Source organism: Notamacropus eugenii, chromosome 5 (genome assembly GCF_028372415.1).
Source record: "Notamacropus eugenii isolate mMacEug1 chromosome 5, mMacEug1.pri_v2, whole genome shotgun sequence".
NCBI classification, from domain to species: domain Eukaryota; kingdom Metazoa; phylum Chordata; class Mammalia; order Diprotodontia; family Macropodidae; genus Notamacropus; species Notamacropus eugenii.
The window spans coordinates 107,904,719-107,921,416 of NC_092876.1; the positions used below are offsets into that span (position 1 = coordinate 107,904,719).

At 39.5% G+C, this 16,698-nt stretch overlaps 1 protein-coding gene and 1 pseudogene across 1 annotated transcript in view; one reads left to right on the forward strand and one right to left on the reverse strand.

The window, feature by feature from the left end:
- CYSLTR2 (cysteinyl leukotriene receptor 2) overlaps positions 1–16,698 on the reverse strand; it is a 202,454-nt gene that overhangs the window by 146,875 nt on the left and 38,881 nt on the right.
- On the forward strand, positions 15,350–16,462 carry LOC140505020 (glyceraldehyde-3-phosphate dehydrogenase-like; annotated as a pseudogene).

Sequence of the window (16,698 nt, forward strand, 5' to 3'; positions counted from 1 at the left end):
TATTGCACCTGGCTTGGAGCAGAGCACAGCCCAGCTTTGACCACACAGCATGGCTCAGACAGGACAGGAACAGTTCTCAGGGGGCTGAATCCCCATCAGCAGCTGTGGTTCCCAGACCCCTCAACCTACAGACGCCAAAGGCAGCTTCAAAGGTCAGTGAAAAAGCTCTTTAGAAGGGAATGTGGTCTGGCCCCAGCAGCCCCAGGGCGGCAGGAGTTTCTGTGGTACAGTGTCCATTTTAGGAATCCTCAGCCTAAAGCTCCTGGTGAAATCATATGGCTGATCTGGATCTCAGCCCTGAATGGCCATCCTAGGGTGAGGAGGAGCTCTGGCTGGCCTGGTGGAGCTGGTGGAGGTTTTGGAGAGGGAATTCTACTCACAGATCCTAGGCAGAAAATCTTGTGGTTGCTCCCAGACTAGAGCACAGGTCAGGAGAGGAGTAAACTCCTCTCCCTTGATTGTGCCACCTTGGAGGAACTGAGAACTTATAGGTCCCCAGAGTATACCCTCCTCTTGACAAAGGACTCAAAAGTAACTGGCTGGGAAAATGCCCAAAAAAGGGGAAAAAATAAGACTATAGAAGGCTACTTTCTTGGTGAATAGGTATTTTCTTCTTTCGAATGAGGAAGAATAATGTATATCATCAGAGGAAGACCTAAAAGTCAAGGTTTCTGCATCCAAAACCTCCAAAATAAATATGCAATGGTCTCAGGTCATGGAAGTGATCAAAAAGGATTTTGAAAATCAAGGAAGAGAGGTGGAGGAAAAATTGGGAAGAGAAATGAGAGTGATGCAAGAAAATAATGAAAAGAGCGTCAACAGCTTACTAAAAGACACCCAAAAAAATGCTGAAGAAAATAACAATTTTAAAAATAGGTTAGCTCAATTGGCAAAAGAGGTCCAAAAAGCCAATGAGGAGAAGAATGCTTTAAAAAGCAGAATTAGCCAAATGGAAAAGGAGGTTCAAAAACTCACTAAAGAAAATAGTTCTTTAAAAATTAGAATGTAGTAGATGGAAGCTAATGACTTTATGAGAAACCAAGAAATTACAAAACAAAACCAAAAGAAAGAAAAATAGAAGACAATGTGAAATATCTCATTGGAAAAACAACTGACCTGGAAAACAGATCCAGGAGAGACAGTTTTAAAATTATGGGACTACCTTAAAGCCATGATCAAAAAAATAGCCTAGACATTATCTGTTATGAAATTATCAAGGAAAACTGCCCTGATATTCTAGAACCAGAGGGTAAAATAAATATTGAAAGAATCCAACAATCATCTCCTGAAAGAGATCCAAAAAGAGAAACTCCTAGGAATATTGTAGCCAAATTTCAGAGTTCCCAGGTCAAGGAGAAAATATTGCAAGCAGATAGAAAGAAACAATTTGAGTATGTGAAAATACAATCAGGATAACACAAGACCTAGCAGCTTCTACATTAAGGGACAGAAGGGCTTGGAATATGATATTCTAGAAGTCAAAGGAACTAGGAGTAAAACCAAGAATCACCTACCCAGCAAAACTGAGTATAATATTTCAGGGGACAAAATGGTCATTCAGTGAAATAGAGGACTTTCAAGCATTCTTGATGGAAAGACCAGAGTTGAATAGAAAATTTGACTTTCAAACACAAGAATCAAGAGAAGCATGAAAAGGTAAACAGCAAAGACAAATCATAAGGGACTTATTAAAGTTGAACTGTTTACATTCCTATATGGAAAGATAATATTTGTAACTCTTGAAACTTTTCTCAGTATTTGGTTAGTTGGAGGGATTATACACACATATATATATTCAGAGAGCACAAGGTGAGTTGAATAGGAAGGAATGAAATCTTAAAAAATAAAATTAAGAGGTGAGAGAGGGATATATTGGGAGGAGAAAGGGAGAAATGAATGGGGCAAATTATCTGTCATAAAAGAGGCAAGAAAAAGCTTTTTCAGTGGGAGCAAAATGGGGGGAAGTGAGAGGGAAAAAGTGATGCTTATTCGCATCACATTTAGGAATAACATGCATACTCAATTTGGTATGAAAATCTATTTTACACTATAGGAAAGTAGGGGAGAAGGGGATAAGTGGGGTGGGGGGATGATAGAAGGGAGGGCAAATGGGATGAGGGAGTAATTAGAAGTAAATGCTTTTGGGGATGAACAAGGTCAAAAGAGAGAATAGAATAAATGGGGGAGCAGAAGGAAAATATTGTTAGTCTTACACAACATGACTATTATTTGCAAAACCATACATATACAGCCTATATTGAATTGCTGCCTTCTCAGTGGGGATGGGTGGGGAGGGAGGAAGGGAGAGAAGTTGGAACTCAAAGTTTTAGGAACGAATGTTGAGAATTGTTTTTGCATGCAACTGGGAAATAAGAAATACAGGTAATGGGGTATGGAAATCTATTTTGTCCTACAAGAAAAGAGAGAAGATGGGGATAAGGGAAGGGAGGGGTGTGGTAGAAGGGAGGGCAGATTGAGGAAAGGGGTAATCAGAATGCACAGTGTTTTGGGGTGGGGGAAGAGATGGGGAGAAAACTTGGAACTCAAAATTTTGTGGAAATGAATGTTGAAAGCTAAAAATAAATAAACATTGAAAAAAAAGAAAAAAATAGGACTTAGTTCTTCCTTGGATTTTTCAGGTTGGGTGTCAGGGGCTCTTCCATAGAAAGTAACAACAGGTTAGAATGTCTGAGATGCCTTCACCTCCCCATCTGGGCCTACATGTAGCCATGAATCTAGATTTCTGTTGTCTCATTAAATTTTTTTTTTCTTTCCTGCTTTTAGATGAAATAGTGTTAGGATAGTTATAATCTTGTGAGTCTTAAAAGTTTAGGAGACCAAGTTACCAAAAGTCCAGTAACTAGAGTTAAGTTCAGCGTGTGCTACCAGCTTGGGTGCCAATAAAACCCTGAAGAATGGGAGCTAAATTACTTTAAAAGCATCTCTTATTCATTGATCTGTTCTTTCTCTTTTTTGTTGATGAAAGTCCTTACAAATGTAAATTTTCCCTTTGGAGCTGCTTTGGCTGCATCCCAAAAGTTTTGATATATTTTTATGTGAATGTTAGGACATTTGTTTTTAATAAATCCTTACTAATTCTTATGATCACCTCTTCCTTTCTAACAAATCATTCCTTTAATAATCTCTCTAGCTTTTTACCAGAAACCAATATGAAGCTTCCTGGTCTATTATTTGAAGTGTTTTTCTTCTTTGAAGATTCTAATCTGGGCCCTTTTTAACTATAATCTTTGTTGGTGACTTATCTGCCCCATGAATTTAATTATCCTCTTTAGGCAAATGATTGTAAAAAGGGTTGGAAAAGGAAATGGCAAACCACTGCAGTATCTTCCGAAGAAAACCCCCAAATGGGATTATGAAGAGTGACACATGATTAGTCAACTAAACAACAACAAAATGTACGCTGTTACTTGCATGTTGACTCCTTCATTAGACTGTGAGCTCCATGAGAGTAGAGAACATGTTTTGGTGGCACAGTGGATAGAACGCCTCGCCTGGAGTCAAAAAGACTCATCATCCTGAGTTCAAATCTGTCCTCAGACCCTTACTAGCTGTGAAACTTTGGGCAAATCACTTAACCCTGTTTGACCCAGTTTCCTCGTTTGTAAAATTAACTGGAGAAGGAAATGGAAGTATCTCTAACAAAAAAAACAAAAAACAAATGAGGTTAGTAAGAGTAACTGACTGACCAAGACTGAGAAACAATAGCTAGGACAAACCATAGATAGTTACAAAGCATTTTCTCCATAAACCTGGGGAGCACTCTTCTACAAATATACAGTCTCCATGGACAGAATGGGCTGAAATTTGGAGTACAATGGTAGTTAGGTATGTATGTAGTATAATTTGTGACAAAGTCAATTCACAACTCCTAGAACTGCAGGACCTAGAAATTCTTTCTCTCATCATACAGTTCACCTTGAGTCTAGCATCTCTGCTAGATTGCTTAGCTGAGCTCCCAGGAAAGGGAGATAGAATCACATTTCCCCATGCACACACACACACACACACACACACACACACACACACACACACACGCATGCATGCACAGACCCACGCCAATAAAACTCCTTGATATCAACGACTGTTTCCTTTTTCTCTTTGCATTCTCAATGTCTAGCACAATGCCTAAAACATAGTAGGCATTTAACAAATACTTGTTGATTTGAACTGATTTAGTGACTGACACTCTGCCACTTAATAACTACTTAAAAATCAATGAAAAACTGTCCTTTGGGAACAATCCCAAGGAAGCAGCTGTTGGGCAGGGAGGCCAACCTGTACAATTCTGATATTAGCTCTGACTCAGATTTTATTTAAAGGCTTGAGTAAGTATTAATTAATTTTCTCTTTGCCTTGATTTCTTCATCAGCAAATTGTGGATAATAACACTTACCTCACCTTGAGTATTACTTAGTGGTTGCAGTGTGCTTTGAGGCCCACAGATGAAAGGCTTTATCCAAAGCATAGTGTTATTAGTATATTATTGTTACCATTTCTTTGTTTATGGGAGATGAAGTGATAGAATTCCTATGTAAAGTTTTCAGGTGGTTAGCTCTTTCTTCTTCCCCTGTAACTCCTCTATTTTTATAGAAGTAATCATTTTTTTTTAGGTCTTACTGTCAAAAGCTAAGAAATAAAATGGTAGGCTAACCACCATATCCAAAAAAATCTTCTCACTCCCTAGGTTGCTTATATCTGATCCTGAACAGGAGTTCTTAATCTTGTGTGTGTGTGTGTATATGTGTGTGTGTGTGTGTGTGTGTTTGTGTGTGTGATGGATCCCTTATGGACCCCTTCTGAGAATAATGTTTTTAAATGCATAAAACAAAATACAGAAGGTTACAGAAGAAATAAATTATATTGAAATGCAGTTATCAAAATGTTTAAAAAACAGTATCTTAGGGCTCAAATAAGGTAGTCCTACTTTGTATAGTGAAGGCGTAAGGTAGAAAATGTATAGTGGGGAAAGTATTGGACTGTAGGGAAATGACCTAGGTTTGAACCTCAGCTGTGCTCCTTCCTACTAATGTGACCATGAGAAAGTCACTTCAACTCTGAGCATCTTCGTAAGGTCCCTTCTAGCTATGAATCCCATGGTGTGATATACCTAGATAAAATAGTGCTATCTGACAACAGCATTTTCAAGTATTCTCTTAGTTAGGCAGCCCCAAAATGGATTTGAGATGCAAAAGGAACAGGGAAAGGAGAGAGGGAGGCAGCTGTTATTGCAAAAGTATCACTCACTTGAAAGCTGGTATGTCTTCTCAAAAATGCAGTTAGCAAGTATCACATTTCTTGAGTGTCTACTGTGCATCTAGCACCCTACTAGGTGCAGTGGGAGATTCAAAAGATTCAAAAGACCTCTGTTCTTAAGGAATTTATAATCTGGGGATAGAGATCTAAATGCATAAAATAATTACAAGCTAATCCATATGATGTTGACTGTGTAGGAGTTCAGAGAAAGGAGAAAACAGTGAGAACTAAAATAGGGAAGGTTTCATGAAGAAGGCAAACATTATAGTCATTGTCAGTGAAAGTCTATCTTAGGTAGTGGGGCAGAATAAGGGTGTGATGGTAACCACAGAGATGCTTTCTGACCCAGGTAAGTGTGGGGATAAAATAAGAAAAGAACAATACAAGTCAGTGCCTACTTCTGCCTGTCAGAACCACAGTGATAATGAGCAAGAAAAGAGGGTGTATATACTAAATGAGGTGTATATACTAAAGAACTCAAGGGATTTGGAGGTGAGAATTAATGACAAGGCATGAGCAAATCTGCCCAGAAAGCTCAAAAAGTCTTAATTGAGCATTACCCTCTATTGAAGGGGAGTGAGTTCCTTTAGTATTTTGAGCTAAAAGGACCCTTAGAGAATAACTAACCCAACACTCTCAATTTATAAATTAACCCAATAACCTCATTTTAGAAATAAGCAAACAGCTCCAGAAAAAGGAAATTACCTGACCCTTGATGGTAAATATGAAGCCAGGCTTTCTGGTGCCTAAGGTGACATGCTTTCTACTATACTTGCTCCTCGGTCTTTAAATATAAGCCAACTAAGTTAGTAATCAAGTCCTGGCACTGAGTGCCATTGAGAGTAATGGTGCATACACCCATCACATGGAAGATTTGGTGGGTGGAAGTGTGATGGTTAGGATTTCAAATGAAAGTTAGATATAATTTTTTAAAATGCTTTGCACATTTGTTGATTAACTTGGTCATCACAGATACTCATCCAAACCTTCTAGTAGGTCCATGATTACAAGTCAGTTTGAAAGGAACTTATTTAGGAAATACTATTTAAACTCAGTTACGAAATGAATGTTGGCAGAGGATAGAGATTAATTGGGCAGTCAGGTGACTAACCAAGTTGGGGAAATTCCTTGTGTTTCTGAGATGCTGTAAATAAATGGGGGGGGGAGGGGTTGCCATTTTTCATTCTCTACCCCTAAGAAATATCCAGCTAAAACATCTACATCCTCTCTGAATTCACATATTTGAAACAGACACTTTTTTTTTTCTGGCTTATGTGGGTATTGTCTCAGAATGAGAACAGAACATTCTTGATCTAACGGCAGAGCTCCTGGGGTCAAAAATGGTAGGAAAACCTATAATTGCAATTAAGGCTTAGGGAGAGGGAGGAAAGAAGGTAATTTGTGTAAACACAGTAAAACCTTTGCATATATTTTTCTTCTATCAAAAAAATCAATTAATTCATTTAAAAAATAATGAATTGAGGCTGCTGACTTTTTTTCCCATTGGTTACATGCCTTAGGTGTTCTGAAAGAAAGAATTCTGTTCTCAGGCTATGTTTGCAGGAAAAGTGTATGTAATCATGATGTCAATCTCATGACTGAAAGTTTGAAATGATTTATCTAATGACACAAATAATCATTGTGTTTGCCTGGTATCTCCTCAAGGGGAGTTCTCAAAGGTACAAAGGTGTTTCTTTAACTCTAACCCATCCTCTGTGAACCAGGGCAAATCAGGACTGGCCCAGACAAAACCATGAAACTGTTTAAGTTTGTGACCTCTCATCTCCTTTTTAATAGTCATTTCCCACCTCCTGGTGATCCTTTTCCTATTCCTTAATTAAATCAGCAGTGGGAAACTGGAGGACCCACACATGGCCTTGAGGCTGCAGGTTCCCCACCCCTGCAGCATTGAATAGTGTGCTGGGCATGAATTCATGAAAACATGAGTTCAAATCTGGCCTCAGACATGAGCAGCTGTGTGACCCTGAGCAAAGCACTTAGCCTCTGTCTGCCTCACGTTTCCTCAATTGTGAAATGATGATAATAACAGCGTTTACCTCCTGGGATTGTTGTGAGGATCCAATGAGATAATATTTGTAAAGCCCCTGGCACATGATAGATTCTTACTGATTGCTTATTCCCTCCCTCCCCAGGGGCCTCATGCTTTCCTATGCTTCCCCATCTAGGTCTGCCTTGCATATTTGCAGATTACCTTTTCTTACCCCATACTTCAAATTCATCAAAATTTCCATTGCTTCAATTCTAAACTCTGCAGTCAAGAGGAAAGCAAAATGATGATATTAATTCATGCTACTACGTAAAGTACTGGTAGCCTGGCTTAAGACGGGAACCCTCCTAGGGGGATTTACATTTAAAAAGTCAAGTCAAATCGAGTCAATAAGCATTTATTTAGAGCTTACTGTTTGCCGAGCACTATAATGAACTGTGGAGAGCTGGAAAAAAAAGGCAAAAGCAGTCCCTGACCACAAGGAACTCACATTCTAGCAGCAGAGACATTGCATATAAGATATATAGGGGTTCAATTAGAAGTCAAATCACTCAGTTAATAAGCATTTAGTAAACCTTTACTCTGTGCCAGGCACTATGCTAAGTGTCAGGAATACAAAATCTAACAGAAAGACAATCCCTTCCTTCCAATAGTTTATAATGTGATGGAAGAAGATGACACATGGGAGATTAAAGGACATAAGGCACACATAAAGGTACGCTTCCTGAAGCGTGTCATCCAAAGGGACAGAACAGAGCAGCAGAGGGTACTTCCAATTTGTGAATCCCAGGGCTGACGTGAGCTTCCAGGATTCCAGAAGTATGGTAGAAAATGAATCGCCTAATGGTGGAAACCCAAGCTTGGTGATAATTCTGCTTTTGAGTGGGTTGCTTTCCCAGCATTCCCCTAATCACACCGTATAACTGATCACCTACCTTTCTTTTGCATAAAGCTGATCTTGAATAGAGTTTTCTGGTATGGGATAGAAGGGAATGAAGTAACCTAATTCGTAAGTAACTCCCCCAAGGTGACATTATGCATCTGTAGAAGCTAAAAGGGACTCAAGCTTTCTTAACTGACTCTAGGTGACAAGTTAATTTGTCTGGCACAAAGGTGGGGAACCTGTGGCAGCCTCAAGGCCCCATATGGCCCTCTAGGTCCTCAGGTGTGACCCTTTGACTGAATCCAAACTTGACAGAACAAATCCCTTCAAAAAAGGATTTCTTCTGTAAAACTTGGACTCGTTCAAAAGGCTGCACCTAAGGACCTAGAAGGACTCATATGGCCTTGAGAACACAGGTTCCCCACCCCATGAGTACAAAAGTACTCATTCTACAGTGAGTACTGACAACTCTAAAAATATTTTGAAAATTCCCCTGGTTAGGACTTATATGTTTCTGTGTGTATGAATGCACATGAATTTTCAATCTTTTTTTTCTTATCCTCCTTTCTCTAAACATAAAGTGCTCAGAAAACTGACTTTTTTTTTTTTTACAATTCAATCTTTGCCTAGTAATATCCTGGAGGGCACAACTATAACTGTAAGGCATGCATAGGCACACTTGAATTGGAAAAGACTTAGTAAGTCAGCCTTTCCCATTCATGGTACTCCTCCTATGCAGTAAAGAGGGTTGGGTCATCACAAGGAAATACCAATCCTATTATGTAAATTTCATTTAGACGACCTCTGGTGAACTGACTCATTTTATCACATACATGGTTGATGTGCATGCAACAGAGAACAGAACTGTGGATTTATAGAACCCTAGAATGTTAGAAATGGAAGGGCACTTAGAACATCACCTCCATTTAAAATAGAGGCCTAGAATGATTCAGCAAGTTGTCCCAGGTCTCACAGTAGCAGAGCAAGGCACAGAAATCAGTCCTTTGGACTTCTAGCCCAACATTCTTTCTACTTCTTCAGGGAGTCCATTCAGCAGCAATGCCAGAGATTTGGGGAAGAAGGAGAAAGAAGAGGTAAGAGTCAGAATTCTTAATGCCCAGGGTGGGGATTCAATCCCATGTTTATCTCATCTGAAAGTTCTCTACCAGATCTGTCTAACCTATGACCCATTTGCTACTCAACCAAAACTAAGCATGACAGAAAGCAGCCAGAGGGTCTTTTGGCTGATTTGATTACCCACTAATTAGCTGCTGTTAGAAACTCCCTCTTTCTGCAATGGAGTGAACAGGTTCAAACCAGACATCTCACTGGAAAAGGGATGAGGATAGAGTCTCCATTTTACTAGATTTTAAAAGTTCTGCTCACACCCACAGGCACTAGTCTATACCTCTCCAAATTCAATATTATGTTTACCCATATGTAAACAGGCTAAGGCTTAGTGAAAAGACCACCAATCATAGACTTGGAGAGGGAAGGCACCTTTGAAATCAGCACACAGTTATTGGTATGCTATCTCCACTGCTAGAATCTTCCTCATTTTTCAGATGAGGAAACCAAGGTGCAGAGGGAAGGAGCAGGACTTGAACTCAAGTCCTGTAACTCTTTTAAGTTCAACACTCTTTCTTTCTATCATCTCAAGGCAAGAGCCCTACATTTTGGTCCCAGTTCTGTCACTGACTTTGACATCTCTGAATCTTAATTTCTTCATTTCTAAAATGAGGGGGTTGGATTCTTGGATCTCTAAAGTCCCTCCTCACTTTAAGATTCTAGGGTTCTGTGGTTCACCAACTATTTCCTAAGAGATTCCAAGTTCGTCTTTTTTAATAAGGACAAGCAACTACTGGCACCATTGTCACCACAAACCTTGTGCTCACTGTCTCCCAGTGCCAAAAGTCAGCATGACTTTTTTCCAGCCAAATCATTGGACTAGACTCCTTCCACAGTCATCATTGTCCTGCCATCCTGGTAATAATTAGTTTCTATTTAAGCTTTGTTGATTAGAATTATTGATATGAGGTGAACTTATCATGTGTTAAACATTTGTAATCAATCAATCGATGAACATTTATTAAGAGCTTATCATGTGCCAGGCACTGTGCTAAATGCCAGAGACGCCAGAAAAAAAAAGGAAGGCTAAAGACAGTCTTTGCCCTCAAGGAAATTACAATCTAATGGGGAAATGATATGCAAACAAATATATACCAAGCAAACTATACACAGGAAAAATGGGAAACAACAGAGAGAAGGCACTGGAATTAAGAGAAGTTGAGGAAAGTTTACTATAAAAAAGAGGATTTTAGTTGGAACTGAAAGGAAGCCTGGAATTAAAATCCAAGATAATTCTAAAGTTGTTGTTATTAACTCATTTGTTTCAATCTTGTCCAACTCTTTGTGACCCCATTTGGGGTGGCAAAGATACTGCAGTGGTTTGCCATTTCCTTCTCCAGTTCATTTTATAGATGAGGCAATTGAGGCAAACTGGATTAAGTGACTTACCCAAGGTCACACAACTAATAAGTGTCTGATGCCAGACTTAAATTCACACCCCAAACCCAGTGCACTTCCCTGCATCACCTACTTAGCCAATTCAAAGGTAAAAGCCTAAAATGCTACATTATCTCTGAAATTCTGACAAAATAAAGAAAAATACTAAACGTGATTTCTACTTTACCATAAGGTGGTAATATACAGTCCTTAGCTTTATGAAATGTAATAATATATCTCTAAAGTTTTTCTTAAAATCAACTATAAAAGATCATAGAATCTCAGAAGTCATTTAGTTTAACCCTCATATCTTAAAGCTCTGGAAAATCAAAACCAAATGCCACACAGGTATTAATTGTCAGGAGGGGATTTGAACCTAGGCCCTCTGACTCCACAGTGTCTTTGGAACCTCAGAGGACAACTAATGCAATCCTCTCATTTTAAAGATAAAGAAACTGAGACCCACAGAAATTGAGTAATTTGTCTGAACTGACATAGGTAGTGAAATCGTAGGGGTAGAATTTGAATTCAGATCCTCTAACTTCAGAATTAGCATTCTTTCTATTGAACAATACAATTCCAAGTGTACCTGGGAAACACAGTATCCTCAATGCATTGCACACATAGTAGGGCACTAACACTACCTTCATATACATAAATCTAGTCCTCTTTATAGATAAGGAAACTAATGCCTAGAAACTAATGACTTGCTCATAGTCAAACATCTGGAAGTAGATCAGAGACTACACAACACAAAGAGAATTCAACTAACATTTATTAAGAGTCTACTACATTCAAGGCACTGTGCCAGATACTAGAGATACCCAAACCAGACAGACCTTGCCTTCAGGGAGTGTTTAGAACTCAGATCTCCCAACTCTTTCCACTAGATCACAAGGTCATTTTTATCTTTTTTTGGTCAATTTTTGGTTTATCACAACACGAACATTTACATATAACCTATATTTGCATAGCCTTTGCATATGGTATCTGTCTATGGTATCTGTCTACATCAAAAGCTAACAGTTCGCTGATGGGAAATGATAACTGACTTGTGTTTTACATATATCACCTCATCTAATCTTTACAGCCCTTCAGTTAAGGGCTGCAGATGTTATTCTTCTCATTTTACAGTTAAGGAAAGTAAGGCTGAGGGAGAGTGACCTGCCCCAGGTCATGCAGGTAGTAAGTATCTTAGGGGAGATTAGAACTCAGATCTTCCTAACTCCAACAATGGGACTTTCATCACCAGTTTTTCCCACTGTTTACTTTCCTTCATGTCAAGGAAAATATCCAAACCTGTAAGAGGTACATCACTTCTATCTTCCTCTTGGAAGTATATTCCAAACTCAATCTGCCCTTAGGTAATTGAATTTCATGAGTATATCTAGCCCATCTTTTTTTTTTTGCTAGCACTCTTAAGTCTAAGGCCTTAGGACTTATTCAAGTTTTATTCTAGGTATAGATTTGGCAGCAGAACAAGGAAGCATGGTTCATCTTGGCTGCAGTTGCTGGAAATTTTGTCACAGCTTCACAAAGTGTAGCTGATGGGCAAAACTGAATTTGGAGATTAGAATGAAACCCAGTGGGAGGGAGGCAATAAAATCACCCATTTGAATTCCATGCCAGTTTAGACTCCATTGGCCTCACTGGATAAGAAGACCAAATCTGTGTTTCTGTCATTATTAGGGTCACTTCAATTAGGTAATTTCACTTGATAATTGAGCCAGTTTCAATACAAAAATGGCCAATCATTTTCTTTATGAAAAATCAGACAATGGAGATAAATCATATAATAGAAATAATGGAGATTAAAAAAATTCAACACTGTCCATACACTTATGCAAACATTTATGTAATATTTATTATGTGTAAGGAAATATGCAAGGTGCTAGAGTTACAAGATGAGAACTATATAGTTTGGTATTGGCAGAGCTGAGACTAGAAATCCATCACTATGTTGTTAGTGTCCCTTGCCTTGTTTGCAACATAATAGAAGAAGATCTGGTATATTCTAATCTGGGGCAGCTAGATGGCACAGTGGCATTCACAAAGTAGTACAGTACAGGATGTGTGTTTCCTTTGTAAGATAGGTATACTCACATGAGTTTTCTAAATGTACAGACATGTGACTTATGGGTAGAATGGATAGCTATCTCTGGAATCTGGTCTACTACTCTCCAAGGGTGAGTGACTGTACCTTGCAGAAAGTAGGAGAAAGGATATGGCTGGGTGTTTGATCTTTCTCCCATCTATCTCCAAGAAAAGTTTCAAGTCAAATTCATATCATCTTCCTCTTCCCCCTCTCAGTATTAGCAGTCTAGGACAAAAGGGTTCAAAACAAAAGCTGCTTCCTGAGTTGTTCTTATAGGGGTGTGTAGCTCCAAGTTTACACCTGCTGCCTTAGTCCCTTCCCACCAAATGCTGTTTATACAAATGACCACCACAAAAAATGAATAGCAAATAAACCCATTTATTCAGTCAAATAGCAATCAGAGTTTTCTTAGCAAAGAGACTGGAGTGGTTTGCTATATCCTTCTCCAGTTCATTCTACAGATAAGGAATTGAGGCAAACGGGGTTAAGTGACTTGCTCAGGTTCACACAGCTGTAAGAATCTGTGGCCAGATTTGAACATGGCTCCTCCTGAATCCAGGGCTCTATCCATTGTGGATCTTGTTGCCCCAGATTAGAATATACCAGAAAAATATACAAGAGTGACTAAGCTCTTTAGATGGAATCAAGAGAAGACCTCAGTGCAAACCAAGAGAGAGTGCCCAATTTCTTCCAAAGGAAAAGTCAGTCTCTGAAGTCTCTGGAGACAGTAGCTTTTTATAGTCATGGTTTTTTTGTTCTTTATAAGCTAGAAATCAGGGATATGTTAAAGGTCCAGCTTCCAAATCTTTCCATGCATCTTTCCTACTGTTTAGCTCTGGAACCAACTCCACCTCTTCCACACGGTATCATTTAGAAATTCTCTCCACCATTAGTAGTCACATCTTCTTTCTGTATACCATCAGCACAAATGCCCCAAGTTTGGTTGGAAACCCATTGCATAAGGTAGAATGCCAGAAACAGATACCAAGGAAAGACAAGTAGCATGCCATGAGACATGTGAGAAAAGTGAATTCATTTTGACCTGACTGGAGTGGTGGTGGGGATGCAATATAAGGAAAGGCTTTATACAGGACATAGAATATAAATTGCATCTTGTAGGAAAGAACTGCTAAAAGAGGTTAATTGACTTGCCTCAGCATCACATAGCTAGTAGATGAGGAAGGAATTGAACTCAGGTCTCTCTAGTGCTATTTCAAGATATTTGTTGAGAAAATATAGAAATAAGAGAAGTTAAAGTGCATCTACCCCACCAACTTGAATTCCAAAAGCAGCAGAGTCAATGGACAAGTCACTCTCTCTTCTTTGCTATGAATTTATTATGATTCTGAGTCAAGTAGCATATGCTGAGTCACTCTTCACTGGGCTCAGCTATTGGAAGATACCAACATTAGAACTGTAGTTCATGGATCTTTGGTGCTCTCATGACCTTTTGATGTTCACAAAGTCATGGGCTGGTCCATTCTATCTCTTCTTCAAAGGAAGAAAAGAATAAACACAATAGGACTCCTGGAGCAGAGCCAAGATGGAAGAGTACAGGAAGCACTCATACAAGATCTTCTAACATTCCCTTCCAAATAACTTAAATATAATGAATCACATTAACTTCTGGAAAGGCAGAGCCAACAGAAGGTCAAGATGACATATTCTTCCATCCCAATACAACTCAGGAAATAAGAAGGAGAGATCTGTGACATGTGGTAGAGGTTAGACCAGAGCTGATGTGGATGCAAAACCACTGGTGGAACTTGGTGATAGTGGTGGCAGCAGCAGCTTCAGAAGCTTTCAAGCCAGAGATGGTAAGGGGATCAGACAATGGTCAGAAAGAGATTATAGGGGACCTCTGGGCTAGCAGTAGATGCAGGACCATCAAGCCTGAGGGCAGAAATGAGTACTTTCAATCACAAGGAAGCAGAGACCCTGAGGAACAGTACTGATTTCAATCCTAAGGGATCAAGGGTCCTTCCTGGGTAAGGACCAGAGAACATACCAGTAGAGCATTAATCACACTTCTCCCTTCATCACACTACCTTGGAAACACCAAAACCTTCCAAACCCCCAGAATTATCTTTGAAAACAGCAGTGCAAAAAAGCATGAAGTTTGGGACAGTGCCCATCCATGCCCTCCCAAAGTCAGGAACAGGGCCCAACTTTAAGGTAAAGTTCAAAGAAAAAAAATAGACTGGAAAAATGAGCAAATAACACAACAACAAAAAGAATCTGACTATAAAAAGTTACTGTAGTGATAGGGTAGATCAAGACACAAACTCAGAAGACAATGATGTCAAAACCGTTACAAGCAAAGACTCAAAGAAAATTGTAAGCTCAATAAGAATTCCTGGAAAAGCTAAAAATTATTTTCAAAATAAAATAAAAGTGGCAGAGGAAAAATTGGGCAACAAAATGAGAATGAGGGAAGAAAATTATGGTAAGACAACAGCTTGGTAAAAGAGGCACAAAAAATACTGAAGAAAATAATACCTTAAAAAGTAAAATTGGGGTTTTTAGACTTTTCTCTCAAGTTTGGTGCCAGGATCTGCTGTTTCAGTTGCATCCCTGAAACAAGATGATGAACGCTGGAGTCAATGGATTTGGCTACATTGGGTACTTGGGGAGCAGGGCTGCATTCACCTCAGGTGGAGTAGACATCATGGCCATCAGTGACCCCTTCATTGACTTCAGCTACATGGTTTATATGTTTCAATATGACTCCACCCATGGCAAGTTCAAAGGCACTGTCAAGGATGAGAATGAGAAACTGGGGATCAATGGAAAAGCCATTATCATCTTGCAGGAGCAGGATCCCACCAATATCAAATGTCAAGATGCTAGAGCTGAGTATGTTATAGAGTACTCTGGAGTCTTCAAGAGCCATAGAAAAGGTTGGGGCTCACTTGAAGGGTGGAGCCAAGAGGGTCATCATCTCTTCCCCTTCTGCTGATGCCTCAATGTTCGTGATGGGAGTGAACCATGAGAAATATGATAATTCTTTTAAGGTTGTCAGTAATGCCTCCTGCACTACCAACTGCTTGGCCCCCTTGGCCAAGGTCATTCATGACAACTTTGATATTGTGGAAGGACTCATGACTACAGTCCATGACATTACTGCTACCCAGAAGATAATAGATGGCCCCTCTGGTAAGCTATAACATGATGAGCAGGGTGCTACCCAAAACATCATCCCTGCTTCCACTGGTGCTGCTAAGGCTGTAGGCAAGGTCATACCTGAGCTGAAGAACACTCACAGGCATGGCCTTTGGCATTCCTACTCCCAATGTATCTGTTGTAGATCTGACCTGCCCCCTGGAGAAACCTGCCAAATATGATGATATCAATAAAGTAGTGAAGCAGGCATCAGAGGGACCCTTGAAGGGCATCTTGGGCTACACAGAGGACCAGGTTGAATCCTGTGATTTGGTGCTGGTATTGCCCTCAATGATCATTTTGTCAAGCTCATTTCTTGCTATGACAATGAATATGGTTACAGTACCTGTGTAGCAGACCCCATGGTCTACATGGCCTCTAAGGTGCAAAGTTGAAAGCCATGGATCTTCATCCCCAGCCAAAAAAGGAGTTACACTTTTGGGGAACCTACATTCCTAACCTACATTCCTATATTGTGGATCCCATGTCCCATTCACATTCTTGTTCCAAAGCACGCTTGCAGTAGTGGAGAGAAGCTTAGAGTCATGTATTGTGTACCATCAATAAAATCACTACATTCAGCTTAAAAAAAAATTGGGGGTAGAGCCAAGATGACAGAGTAGAAGCAGGGACCTGCTCGAGCTCTCCTCTCAAGTTCCTTAAAATACCTGTAAAAAATTACTCTAAACAAATTCTAGAGCAGTAGAAGCCACAAAATGACAGAATAAAACAGATTTCCAGCCCAAGACAATCTGGAAAGCCGAATGGAAG